Source organism: Eriocheir sinensis, chromosome 46, assembly GCF_024679095.1.
Source record: "Eriocheir sinensis breed Jianghai 21 chromosome 46, ASM2467909v1, whole genome shotgun sequence".
Taxonomy (NCBI): Eukaryota; Metazoa; Arthropoda; class Malacostraca; order Decapoda; family Varunidae; genus Eriocheir; species Eriocheir sinensis.
In genome coordinates this window covers 10763616-10778615 of record NC_066554.1, presented here as the reverse complement: position 1 = coordinate 10778615, position 15000 = coordinate 10763616, and the positions used below count along the sequence as shown (strand labels likewise).

Sequence of the window (15000 nt, the reverse complement as noted above, 5' to 3'; positions counted from 1 at the left end):
AAGGAAAGGTGTGTCGGCGCCGGGGATCAAACCCGCGACCAGCGAGACGGGAGAGCCACTCCTTAACCAGTCGGCCAAAGAGGTACCCCACTTGCAGGGCACTATATTGTGATAGACATTTACGCTTATTTTTCAATAGTACATTTGAATGTTTATGTATACAAAAAAACAAGTCAGTCATTTGCATCGATAATCTAACATACACGCACACGAAAAGACAAGCTTGTATTAATAACATAGTCACATCATGCTCGAACGATCTATGTTTTTATTCACATTCATTGATTGATCGCTCATTTCAGGTATATTAAAAGACATCTGGCTCTGCAAGTGCAATAAAGGGTATCTTAATAATTTACTGCATGTAAATAACGATTAATAATGGAAATAACATGAAATAGCAAATAATACTGTTGAATGCGATGCTAGGCTATTTCGAATATTAGGCTATCCGTGTTACTTACATGCAACACATCAAAATTCCTAATGTATAGACACTTGCAGAGTAACCGTGCCCCCTGCCCACCCAGCAGTGAATGGGTATCGGATGTCAGACGGTGTGGTGTCGTCATGAGCCATCCCGTATCGTGAGCCATCCCACCCTGAATACATACATGAATATTCGGACACGGTACCGTGTCTTTTGTCGACTGCTTGTCGGGATTTGTCCCACCTAATTAAAAAAGCAAATGATGACGCATGTATGTATATAACTAGGATATCAACAATCACTTTTCTTCTTGTGACCTGTTCCACTTTGCATCGCTTGGTACTTTTTTACACTTAGATGATTCACTTAGTTCAGAATGGGATGTCTCACGACACGGGACGGAAGACGACACCACACCGGGTCCTCTATCGCCTTGTATTCAGACTGCAATCAGTGTGTGTGTGTGTGTGTGTGTGTGTGTGTGTGTGTAATAGCCAGTAAGCTTAGTTGGTGTTTTTTGTCCGGTGGAGAACTATAAAGCAAGCCATCTGTGGGATTTTCCGTTAAAACCATCTCAGAGAGAGAGAGAGAGAGAGAGAGAGAGAGAGAGAGAGAGTCCATTTTATATCATTCAAGTAAAGAAAACTTGCTTGTATTAATTGATTCTGCTCTCATATTTTTGGCATACAACCATGTGTGTGTGTGTGTGTGTGTGTAATTCACCTCTTGGTCTGCTGCGAGTCTCGAGACAGCCAGCCGTTCCCCTACGGAAGTGTGTGTGTGTGTGTGTGTGCATATATATATATATATATATATATATATATATATATATATATATATATATATATATATATATATATATATATATATATATATATATATATATATATATATATAATTTTTTCTTCAGATTACTGTCATGCTGCCGCGATTGGTTCAGCAAGGAAAAAATGTCTCAGTTGCTTTTATTTATCCTGGTTTCACATTGGCTATACGAAACAAGATATTAAACTATATAAGCAGAGTGGCAAAAACAAACACATTCATAATGTCTTGCAGCTTGTCCCATTTAATGATTTCAAGACGAGGCAGAAAAAATATCTAATTGCAAATAACTTAATTTTCCACGCTATTCGCTGTAAACAATTTATATTCATTTCACTGTGTTTGCTTTATAGTAATTTTTCTCCATGTGCTTTCATACTCAAACTGTATCGTTCATCAAATTCATCGCAGAAAGACTAAATCTATCTGACTAACTTGGTATATCTCTATAAGGATTAATTTTATATGAAAGGTGCTTGCGTCATCAATACTCTAATAAAACTGATGGTAACATGGAAAAATGTTTCATAGTTTCATGGAATTTGTTAGGTTAATACTGTAATGTTTGTGTTCACGGAGGGGAGGGGAGAATGGCAACTTAACTGTCAGCAAGTGATTTACCCGAAAGTAATGAATAAATAAGCTTTCTTTCCAAAAAAAATGCCAAACCTGCATGATGTAACAATGCATGACTACACTAACTACTTCAGTTTAGGAATACACAACAGGAATCTTACCAGTGAGTCGCCTGATGTGTTTATGTTCTGTCACTTATCAACAGCTGACGGACGGCAGAAGACTGCATGCTTGACCAGGCGCGTGATTCAGAGAAACCAAATAATTCACAGTAATTTTTTCTGTTTAGTTTCAGACAAGCTCTTCGTTCTGGTAACTGGAGAGGGTATATGTGTGTGTGTGTACGAGAAGTTTGTGGCTCGGACGGGGAGAAAACGGGATGTAGGCCCACCTCGTCCCCGCGGTACACGCCACTGACTGCCTGGGAAGGAGGAAGGATTTTCAAGTTGGGCGGTTAGTGGGGTGGGGTAGTACAGTTACCACCGCTCGCCAGCCTGAACACCATGGTCACCGCACACACCATCTCTTCTTGAGTATGTATTCACGTTGAAACTGCATCAGGAGGCAATATGATGGAATTTATTTGCTTCATTCGTGATATTTAATTCAATAACAGAAGTGGTAGAATATTGTTGATGATGTCGGAAGCAGCGGGGGCTGCGTGTGGCACCGTCTCCCGCGGGTACCCCACTCACTCCCAGACCCTCCGGCCTGTCCTGTGCTCACTTGATTACGCTAAGAAACGGTCGTCTTTGACGCTATGGCCTTCTGTTTTGTGCTGCTAAACACCCCCTGCCTCTGAGCCTGCCCCGCCCTTGTCTCATCCTCGCCCAGACTGCTCGACTGTACCACACAGAAGGGACGGCAACCTGTACTCGAAACAGGCTTGTGTCCTCGAATTTGAAAGAATTCATTAACAATTCGAGAATTTGCCATATTTTTTCCGTTCTTTAGAAGCAGGAATCGGTGCACAGCAGGTGTATGGCAGGACCAAGGAGATTATTATAGTCTCCTGGGGCAGGACCATGGCATGATGTTCGGGGTGGGACAAGGTCGCGTGCTCAGCAGAGGGTGGGATGTGCACCTACTCCCGACGGTGTTCGTGATTCGGAGATAAAATGACGAATGACATTTTAATTGTTCCCTCGTCCAGGACGGCAGGATATGGTGATCCAGACGGCATGAACATTATCATATATATATATATATATATATATATATATATATATATATATATATATATATATATATATATATATATATATATATATATATATATATATATATATATATATATATATATATATATATATATATATATATATATATATATATATATATATATATATATATATATATATATATATATATATATATATATATATATATATATATATATATATATATATATATATATATATATATATATATATATATATATATATATATATATATATATATATATATATATATATATATATATATATATATATATATATATAAGATGTTACAATATGAAAGAAAGAAAGATAGAGAGAGAGAGACAGACAGAGAGAGAGAGAGAAAAAACCCTTTTGAGGCAACCCGCCCATTTTTCTTTGAGTGTGTGTGTGTGTGTGTGTGTGTGTGTGTGTGTGTGTGTGTGTGTGTGTGTGTGTGTGTGTGTGTGTGTAATATTACAGTAAATATATATAAAATATATTATTTATCCATCAGCCACACACACACACACACACACACACACACACACACACACACATATATATATATATATATATATATATATATATATATATATATATATATATATATATATATATATATATATATATATATATATATATATATATATATATATATATATACACACACATATTGAATTTTGAGGCTTCCAGGTCATTTTTTTTTTTTTTGTGTGTGTGTGTGTGTAATTCCAGTAATATTACAGAAAGACGCAATTGATTATATATAAAATATACGCCGTGGTCATTTAGCCATACGCCATAGTGTCGGCTATCTAATGTGCTTGAGTGTTGGAGTCCTTCTTGTTGTCACCGTCCGATCAGCCTCAGGAGCATATCTTAGGCAGTAAGGGAAGAGGAAAGGTCTTGGGTGGAGGACAGTTCTGTTGAGACGCCTTCTAAGTTGCCACAAATATTGTTTAATGCATTTTGAAGTAATGAGTGCCGACATGTCGTTAGGAAGATTGGGTAATGAGAACCAGACAGTGACGACATTAGTCACACACAAGTGCGTCATTTGCATTTAGGAATCGCCACTTGCAGTTCAGCTGTGATTCATTAACTGTCGAGTATAGCGCTTCCGGTGGTCGAAGACTGCCTGCCATTCATCTGTCAAGTTGTATTAGTCTTCGCTGGCCTAGTTTTCGAACTTGAAATCTACTGCTTTGTTTGTTATACGATTTATGGTGGATATATATCCTTTAAACTTTCATAGCCACAGTGAACATGATACAGCCGAGAACGGTTGATGGACGCTGTGGGACGTGCGTCAGCCGAGATGCTTGTATCAAGTTGTTTCAGGGTGACAGGGCGACCCAAGTCTTCTTGGGCAGACAAGTGGCTGGGTGTGTGACGGGGTGGGTGCGTTGAGTAGGTGACTGGCTGGCTGGGTAGGAGGGAAGGTGGGCGGTAACTTGTCCCATCCATAACTGAGGGCGGTCACATTTTCGGACCGTAACGAAACCTCAGCCGCGCCGCGTATGATACTTTCTACATTTAGGAACGGTCCATTTAACGGGGGAGACGTAACGCCGACTTCCTCGTGTATTCTTCCTGGAGGCGAGTCAGCTTATTTTACTTTGTGGTTTGTGCCGCTGCCTCTGTATACCATCACACATGCTTACACAAACATGATTCATTAGGTAAAACACTCTTAGTGCGACGGACATCGGCCCCAGTGTTCCATCTAGCTGCACTTATTTTGTAACTCCCTCTTCTTTTTCTAACTTATCTAAGCCACTTCAGAACATGATATGTATTGTATACCACATTCAAATACACTATAGATACAAATTGTCCTATCAATGAAAACATAGATTTTCGCCGTTACAGGCAGTTTCATTTTGCAGCCTCTCTCCTTGGTCACTCCTTCCTTCCCCTTTTAGTCATTACGTATATCTCTCTCTCACACACACACACACACACACACACACACACACGCACACACGCGCGCGCGCGAGAAAAAAAGGAAAGGGTTGTCACAAGCCGTTAACTAAAACACTTTTTTTTCTACACCATTTCCTTTTTTTTTTTTGCGAATATGTAAATGACCTGACGATTTTTTTGCTCCCATATGCAATTTTTTCTTCCCACCGAAGATCGAGTTAAAGCACATAAAAATAGTGTATTGTGTTAAGGGAGTGTATTGAGAAGAGGGGGAGAGCTTTGCGAGGAAATTGTGTGAAGGAAGCGCAACGGATATTAACGAAGTCTGTGGGAAGGAAATTAAGGATGTGTCCAGAAAGGAAGGAGAGATTGATCGATGCTGGGTGTTACGATACTGGATAAGAAAATCGGCAAATTGATAAGAGAATGGAAATAGTACATGGCATTGTTAAAACAGCTAGAATTAAGAAATGGCAATGGTCAGGGCACATATGTAATAGAAAAGGCAACAGCTGAAGAAAAAGCGTGACAGACTGAGAAATAATTGATATGAAAAGAGCCAAAGGGTGGTGGTGGTGTAAGTGGGTGGGAAGGGTGGTGGTGGTGGTGGTGGTGATGGTGGTGGTGTAAGTGGGTGGGAAGGGTGGTGGTGGTGGTGGTGGTGGTGGTGGTGATGGTGGTGGTGTAAGTGGGTGGGAAGGGTGGTGGTGGTGGTGGTGGTGGTGGTGGTGGTGATGGTGGTGGTGTAAGTGGGTGGGAAGGGTGGTGGTGGTGTTCAGGAGAAGGTGATCGAAATTGGAACTAGAGGCACATAACAGAAACGAACAGAGAGGGTTCGGAGAGGCTTAGCTGTCCTGCACTGGAATGACACAGGGTGGTGATGATGATGATGATGATGATTGCTTCCGAACCAAAGTGATATTTTTCCTTCAGTGTCTCCTTCCTTTAAAATTGCTGGTTAGCGTCCTAAGTATTTGCTAATGGAATTCTTTTAGCAACCCCGGTGATAAGTTCTCGGGTCCTCTTTATTCATTCGTGTCGAGTTTATCAAGTACGTTTGCATGCTGCACGTAAATTGTGCCAGTTTCTAGGGGTGTTATGCTCTTTGGTGGAGTAGAGCTCTCGGGGACGGACACAGTGAACACAGCCACGTAAATTCTGTTCAAGATTCCGGCCATGTGTCCTGGGTGAGCACGCCGGTCTCGTCTGTTATGGAACTGATATATTTTAACCTTCTTTTTAGTTCCTATATATGTGAATAACTTCAGGTTAGGTTCACGTGCTATTCGCTGCTCATAGCCACGTTAACTTCTGCAGCTGAGGGCTCTGTACGCTGTGAGGCTGTGATGATACTGTTCACGAGGAGGAGGATGGAGGAGGAGGAGGAAAATTAGCGAGAAGAAGAAGAAGAAGAAGAAGAAATGATGGTTATAATGATGATATTGATGATCATGATGATAAATTCGGAATGGAAGACGTGGCAGGAGACCAAGAGGTGAATTACACACACACACACACACACACACACACACACACACACACACACACACACACACACACACACACACACACACACACACACACAGAGAGAGAGAGAGAGAGAGAGAGAGAGAGAGAGAGAGAGAGAGAGAGAGAGAGAGAGAGAGAGAGAGAGAGAGAGAGAGAGAGAGAGAGAGAGAGAGAGAGAGAGAGAGGTGCATGGGGCTGGGGTGGGTGGGGGGGGGGGGGTTGTGGTGTTCGGCATGGACCATCGGGCAGCGGGGTCGTGATTTATTGGTGGCGCCATAATAGTACTTATTTTGACCATTACCAGGTAGCGGCGGGGCGCTGCTGGTAGAGAGGAGGAGGAGGAGGAGGAAGGAAAGCGATGACGAGCAAGAGTAGCTGGCTATGGTGGTGGTGGTTTAAGTGGGTGGGAAGGGTGGTAGTGGTGGTGGTGGTGGTGGCGTAAGTGGGTGGGAAGGGTGGTAGTGGTGGTGGTGGTGGTGGTGGTGTAAGTGGGTGGGAAGGGTGGTAGTGGTGGTGGTGGTGGTGGTGGTGTAAGTGGGTGGGAAGGGTGGTAGTGGTGGTTGTGGTGGTGTATGGGGGTGGGAAGGGTGGTGGTGGTGGTGGTGGTGGTGGTGTAAGGGGTGGGAAGGGTGGTAGTGGTGGTGGTGGTGGTGTGGGGGTGGGAAGGGTGGTAGTGGTGGTAGTGGTGGTGTAAGGGGGTGGGAAGGGTGGTAGTGGTGGTGGTGGTGGTGTAAGGGGTGGGAAGGGTGGTAGTGGTGGTAGTGGTGGTGGTGGTGGTGTAAGGGGGTGGGAAGGGTGGTAGTGGTGGTGGTGGTGGTGGTGGTGGTTTTTGTGGGTGGTTAGGGTGGTTGTGGTGGTGGTGGTGGTGTATGGGGGTGGGAGGGGTGGTTGTGGTGGGGGTGGTGGTGTAAGGGGGTGGGAAGGGTGGTAGTGGTGGTGGTGGTGGTGTAAGGGGGTGGGAAGGGTGGTAGTGGTGGTGGTGGTGGTGGTGTAAGGGGTGGGAAGGGTGGTAGTGGTGGTGGTGGTGGTGGTGGTGGTGTAAGGGTGGGAAGGGTGGTAGTGGTGGTGGTGGTGGTGTAAGTGGGTGGGAAGGGTGGTAGTGGTGGTGGTGGTGGTGTAAGTGGGTGGGAAGGGTGGTAGTGGTGGTGGTGGTGGTGGTGGTGTAAGTGGGTGGGAAGGGTGGTGGTGGTGGTGTAAGTGGGTGGGAAGGGTGGTAGTGGTGGTTGTGGTGGTGGTGGCGTAAGTGGGTGGGAATGGTGGTGGTGGTGGGGTGGGAAGGGTGGTAGTGGTGGTGGTGGTGGTGTAAATGGGTGGGAAGGGTGGTAGTGGTGGTTGTGGTGGTGGTGGCGTAAGTGGGTGGGAAGGGTGGTGGTGCTGGTGGTGGTGTAAGTGGGTGGGAAGGGTGGTAGTGGTGGTGGTGGTGGTGGTGGTGTAAGTGGGTGGGAAGGGTGGTAGTGGTGGTGGTGGTGGTGTAAGTGGGTGTAAAGGGTGGTAGTGGTGGTGGTTGTGGTGGTGGTGTAAGTGGGTGGGAAGGGTGGTGGTGGTGTAAGTGGGTGGAAAGGGTGGTAGTGGTGGTGGTGGTGGTGGTGTAAGTGGGTGGGAAGGGTGGTGGTGGTGGTGGTGGTGATGGTGGTGGTGTTTGTGGGTGGGATGGGTGGTGGTGGTGGTGGGTGTAAGTGGGTGGGAAGGGTGGTGGTGTAAGTGGGTGGGAAGGGTGGTGGTGGTGTAAGTGGGTGGGAAGGGTGGTGGTGGTGTAAGTGGGTGGGAAGGGTGGTAATGGTGGTGGTGGTGTAAGTGGATGGAAAGGGTGGTAGTGGTGTTGGTGGTGTAAGTGGGTGGGAAGGGTGGTAGTGGTGGTGGTGGTGTAAGTGGGTGGGAAGGGTGGTGGTGGTGGTGGTGTAAGTGGGTGGGAAGGGTGGTAATGGTGGTGGTGGTGTAAGTGGGTGGAAAGGGTGGTAGTAGTGGTGGTGGTGGTGTAAGTGGGTGGGAAGGGTGGTAGTAGTGGTGGTGGTGGTGGTGGTGGTGGTGTAAGTGGGTGGGAAGGGTGGTAGTGGTGGTGGTGGTGGTGGTGGTGGTGTAAGTGGGTGGGAAGGGTGGAGGTGGTGGTGGTGGTGGTGGTGGTAGTGGGTGGGAAGGGTGGTGGTGGTGGTGGTGGTGTAAGTGGGTGGAAAGGGTGGAGGTGGTGGTGGTGGTGTAAGTTTGTGGGAAGGGTGGTGGTGGTGGTGGTGCATGTGGGTGGGAAGGGTGGTGGTAGTGGTGGTGGTGGTGGTGTAAGTGGGTGGAAAGGGTGGAGGTGGTGGTGGTGCATGTGGGTGGGAAGGGTGGTAGTAGTGGTGGTGGTGGTGGTGTAAGTGGGTGGAAAGGGTGGAGGTGGTGGTGGTGGTGTAAGTTTGTGGGAAGGGTGGTGGTGGTGGTGGTGTAAGTTTGTGGGAAGGGTGGTGGTGGTGGTGGTGTAAGTTTGTGGGAAGGGTGGTGGTGGTGGTGGTGTAAGTTTGTGGGAAGGGTGGTGGTGGTGGCGGTGTAAGTGGGTGGGAAGGGTGGTAGTAGTGGAGGTGGTGGTGGTGGTGTAAGTGAGTGGGAAGGGTGGAGGTGGTGGTGGTGGTGGTGGTGTTAGTGGGTGGGAAGGGTGGTGGTGGTGGTGGTGTAAGTGGGTGGGAAGGGTGGCGGTGGTGGTGGTGTAGGTGGGTGGAAAGGGTGGAGGTGGTGGTGGTGGTGGCGGTGTAAGTAGGGGCAAAGGGTGGTGGTGGTGGTGGTGGCGGTGTAAGTAGGGGCAAAGGGTGGTGGTGGTGGGTACATCTAGAGTTTTATTTTTTCATGTAATGTGCATGTAGTTCGGTGAGCAAAGTAAGATGATTTGTCTTAAGAAAATATGCTCAAGTACTCTCTAATACTCGTACTAATTGAAACAAAGAGAAACAGAAAGGGAGAACACACGGAAGGGTATTTGATAGGCATCCAACACTTCATTGCTTCCATTCGCCACCGGGAATGGCTTACGCCCGTTGCATTAGATGTATGACTGACAACTCTCTGGTAGAAAGTAGTATATAAAGACGGAGAAGAAGGAAGAGGAAGAAGAAAAAGAGGGGGAGAGGAAGGAGGTGGAGGAAGAGGAGAAGGAGGAGGAGGAGGAGGAGGAAGAGGAGAAAGACGAAGAGGAGGAAGAGAAGGACGAGGAGGAGGAAGAGAAGGACGAGGAGGAGGAGGAGAGGAGGGAAGGTAAACACCGCGTCTCCACAGGGTGGGTTTATGGATTCAGTGCGGCGTCTTTTGTCACCTTACTCATGACAATCTTGTTAGCCACGGTCTCTCTCTCTCTCTCTCTCTCTCTCTCTCTCTCTCTCTCTCTCTCTCTCTCCACTCATATCTATCTATCTATCTATCTATCTATCTATCTATCTATCTATCTATCTATCTATCTATCTATATATATATATATATATATATATATATAAATATATATATATATATATATATATATATATCTATCTATATATATATATATATATATATATATAGATATATATATATATATATATATATATATATATATGTATATATATATATATATATATATATATATGTATATATATATATATATATATATATATATATATATATATATATATATATCTATCTATATATATATATATATATATATATATATATATATATATATATATATATATATATATATATATATATATATATATATATATATATATATATATATATATTGGTCTGGTTCATAGTGGCTGTAGCTTTTTCTAGGCCCAGCCTTCCAAGCCTATCATGGCGCAGGCAAGTATTTATAGTGGCACCATCTAATAAACAATAATAATAATTAACGGTTTATTTAGTGTCATATGCAGCCAACGGCTGAAAATGTATATTAGAATTAAAGATTAAAAAGTAGAAATAGTAATATAACTGTAAAAGAGCACCAATGTAAAAGGCTTTGTGTAATGTGATGAAAGAGAAAACATAAATTACAGTAGAAAACATACCCAATGATGAAATTTGAGGGAAATTATAGTTAGAAATAATGAAAGTGACTAGTGAAACAAGATGCCTGGAAAAACATCAATGGTGGTTAATAAGCTTGACTAGAGTGGGGACGGTGCTGTGCTCATAACGGTCGCTGCGGGCTCTAAGGGGAACTAGCTTGTTGGAGCTGCATAGGGCTCGTCGAGGTGGTGGTGCGTCGGTGGGCTGCAAGTCGCGGTGGCGGGGTTTTTTGAGCAGTTTAAGGTCAAACTTCTCAAGGTTGCTGGTGTACTGGGTAGCGAGGGTGGTGAGGTGCAGAGTAACGAGGGCGGCGCCATAGGTGGTGTAAGAGGTGGCAAGGATGATCTTGACTGCCCTTTTCTGAACCCGCTCATACGTTAATTTGGGCTGGATAAACATCTTGAAAGTGGTTGCCAGTTCAGGGGCGCCTAGTGTGAGGGTGGCTGCCTTCAGCGCGCCGAGATGTGGCGTGTGACAGATTGACTGCCTTCAGCACGCCGAGATGTGGCGTGTGACAGATTGACTGCCTTCAGCACGCCGAGATGTGGCGTGTGACAGATTGACTGCCTTCAGCACGCCGAGATGTGGCGTGTGACAGATTGACTGCCTTCAGCGCGCCGAGATGTGGCGTGTGACAGATTGACTGCCTTCAGCACGCCGAGATGTGGCGTGTGACAGATTGACTGCCTTCAGCGCGCCGAGATGTGGCGTGTGACAATAGACAGACAATAGATTATATTATCTGCCTCCAGCTTGCGTTGAGGTGCCGTTTAGTAGATTGTCTGCATTCAACGCATCGAAAGGCGGCGTGCAACAGAATGTCTGCCTTCAGCTCACTGATAGATGGTATGTTATAGACTGTCTGCCTTCAGCTTATAAGAGGCGGCGCGTAGCAGTGTTTGCCTTTTGCGTACGTTGAAGTGGCGAGTAGCAAACTTTCAATCTGCAGTGTTCGGAGAAGTGGGGTGTAGAAAAATGCCTGCCTTCAGTGTACGGTGAGGTGACGTGTAACATATTTTCTGGCTTCTCTGCACGGAGAGGTGACGTGTAACAAATTTTCTGGCTTAGAGCACGGCGAGGCAACCTGTAATGGGATCTGCCTTTTTCCCCACAGAGAAGCGCGGAGAAACATTTATTCTGATTTACTGTCATAGTCTTTTGAGCAGAGGGAAAGTCAGGTTTTGTTGTTTTTGTTTTATTCTTCTTCTTTAGTATGTGTGAAGCGGGTGGTAAGTAGGGGCGGAGCTTGTGGTGTGGCCAAGACCGTTTTGGTGACGGGTCACCCTGCTCGTCGCCCACCGCCCACCCACTACAAAACTTTATGATCCTCAGTTTTTTCCCTTTCTTCATCACTCTTTCTATGCTAAACAAAACAAAGCTAATTCAAGTTCCCTTTAACCCTTTCTTGTAGGTGACCGCAGCCCAACCTCGGTCCCGTCAGGGCTCCGGGTGGACAATGAACCTGACGCAGCCGCGGCCTCGAAGCTGGTTCCCCGGACACAACTTTAGGGCCCCTTTTCTGTATGGGAGGCCATTCCGTTCTGAGCACACACTCTGCCAACCCTCACTAGTCACTTGGGCTCATTCTCACCCCTGAAGTTATCTCTCATAGCAACCTTAGTGACAAATGCTTCATATCTGGGTTCTCTCACCATCTATTGGTTGACAAGTGACGATCGGGTTGCGAAAATTACCTCCTCGGTTTCTCCAAACAAATTGTCTCCTTTAAAGCATTTCTACGAATAGGTTTCTCAACGTGCATCCAGCTCTCCCAGGGAAATATATTTGGTTCCCTGTTATGCCTTAGAAATGGGTCTGGAAAGTTTATGGGAGAAGGCTAAGGAGACGAATAACAAGGAAAAGTGAGGAAGGATAAGACGAGAGCCAAGGAATGAAGCCAACAAAAGCCTTCATTCTTGCTGTCGGAAAGTTTTGCGTTATATAGTAATCCTGAACGCGGCTGCTGTGCCTTGAGCCGCTAAACCGGTCTGTGCGTCATTGTTGTCAGACTCCACATACCGGCGAAGCGGGAGGAACAGTTTTCCCTCCCTCCCTTTAGGACAGAACCCTACTTGACAAGCGAATGGGAATGCAAGAAAGTAGAATAAGAATGCGAGCCAGGGAAATTGAAATGGAAGAAAAGAAGTTGCTTCATAATACACGCGAGCAATAATGAAAAATGAAGGATCAAGATTCTTTTGACTTTTGCGTGCACACTACTAATACCGTATAAGTTTCAATAAAAGTAAAGGAGGACATACGCTAGAGCTGAGTGTTGCCTTGGTGCTCATTTCCGTTTCATTGGTCCTTGGGCCTGTGGTGGGCGAGAACCATTTAACCCGGGACACAGGGCAACCCGGGACACAGGGCAACCCGGGACACAGGGCAACCCGGGACACAGGGCAACACGTGACACAGGGCAACCCGGGACACAGGGCAAGCCAGGACACAGGGCAACCCGGGACACAGGGCAACCCGGGACACAGGGCAACCCGGGACACAGGGCAAGCCAGGACACAGGGCAAGGCTGGGCGCCGACTATCCAGGCGGAGATCCGAACTGTCCTGCGGATTCGTAGATTTGCGGCCTGACCACTACAACACGAAGGAGCTATTAGTAAAATATATCACATTGCTTATTACTTAAGGGTCATTATATAATTTTCTTATTATAGAAGATAATATAATAATAATAATAATAATAATAATAATAATAATAATAATAATAATAATAATAATAATAATAATAATAATAATAATAATAATAACAAAAATACTACTACTACTACTACTACTACTACTAATAATAATAATAATAATAATAATAATAATAATAATAATAATAATAATAATATAATAAAAGATAATAATAATAATAATAATAATAATAATAATAATAATAATAATAATAATAATAATAATAATAATAATAATAATAATAATAATAATAATAATAATGATAATAATAACGTTCGTATGTATACCTCTCGATGTTTTATTCGAGTCGTTTTTACCTCTGATATATAGTAGATACATTATTTATATAGTACATATTATTTTATTTGTTTGTTATGCTTTAAACAGTTCATTTTATATATTTTACTTTTATGCCGCTCATATTGGATTTGCTATTTTTACTTCCTGATTTCTTTTTTATTTGCTTGTTTGTTTGTTGGGTATTAGATAATATTTATTAACCTCCTCCTCTGTCCTTCTATTTCCTCAGTCTTTATTTTCTCGTCCTCTTCCTCTTTCCCTCTCATCGCTTGCACTTTCATTTTCTCTTTCTCGTCGTCCCTGTTTGGGGCCTTGAGACTTTGAGAGCAGGCAGCTTATAGCCTCCGCTCCCATCCCTTTATATCTCCTTCGCCTCTTATAATAATATTGACAACAACAACAACAGCAACAACAACAACAACAACAACAACAACAACAACAACAATAATAATAATAATAATAATAATGATAACAATAATGATAAGAAGGAGAAACACGAAGGTATTGAGGTGAGTGCGTATATTTTCGTTGAAGGCGTCAATGGAACTGGCGGCTCAAGGGTTCTAAGAGGGGATCAGACCGAGGTATCCGGTAAGTGGAGCATTGACCAACAAAATGAAGAAATGAAAAAAAGGTATGAAAAAAGGAAAACAAAATAAAGGATGAAAATGAAAGAAAAAATATAAAGAAAAATGTATGAAGAATATATAGAAAATATAATATAAAATAAGACATATGAGAAAGAAATATAAGAATAAATAATAAGAGAGGAGCCAAGGGAGAAAAAAAGAAAAACAAAGAAGCTATAAGAAGGACAAATGTGAAAGAAAGGAAGACAATTGAAGATGAAGAAAGAAAGAGAATGGGAATTAAAGAAAAACAGGAAAAGGAAGAAAATTCAAGAAAAATAATATCATTACAGGGAAAGAGTTAGAGAAAGATAGCGAAAGAGGAAGACACTCACACCTTCAGTGGTTCAGTGGGACTTGATTGATTCGTTTAAAAATAGACTCGACCGCCATTTCCTCCATTTCATCATTCGCTAAGCAGAAGTGCAGTCATAATCAGTTTTTCTCTCTCTTGGTGTGTGTGTGTGTGTGTGTGTGTAATTCACTATCGTGCCACGGCCCTGACAGTAACGGCTCCTTGTCAATGGAAAAATCTCGGCCAAAGTGGAGATCGAACCTCCGCCTGCCAAGCCGTGAAACGTGGCAGCGCAGAGCTTTACCACTGAGCTACTGGAACGGTGTGTGTGTGTGTGTGTGTGTGTGTGATGGACTGGCCATTTGCATCTCATAGCAACGGATTCATGGGTACGGGTTGCTTTCCTCTAATCTCCTTTGCTCAAGGGGGGAGAACAGTTGCACCTGTCAGAGAGAAAGCTTTTCGATCTGACCAAGGCGCGAACTTCAGTCTGCTGGGCGGCGGCTGAGCGCTTTTACCACAACACCAAAGAGCTTCATATCTGAATGTGTATGTAATCTAGAAAACTGCGGAGCTGAACATTCTATTTACGAGGAACGCAGTG

At 44.0% G+C, this 15000-nt stretch overlaps 1 protein-coding gene across 2 annotated transcripts in view; it reads right to left on the bottom strand.

The window, feature by feature from the left end:
- Positions 1-12923, bottom strand: part of LOC126981107 (uncharacterized) — a 29546-nt gene extending 16623 nt beyond the window's left edge. The window contains exon 1 of one of the 2 annotated variants that reach the window (XM_050831811.1): positions 12738-12923. The gene's annotated coding sequence lies outside the window, so the exon portion shown is untranslated. Of the gene's footprint in view, positions 1-1992; positions 2263-12737 lie in introns of those variants that run through there. The other variant, XM_050831810.1, reaches the window with a different exon arrangement.
- Between the last annotated feature and the right edge of the window lie 2077 nt (positions 12924-15000).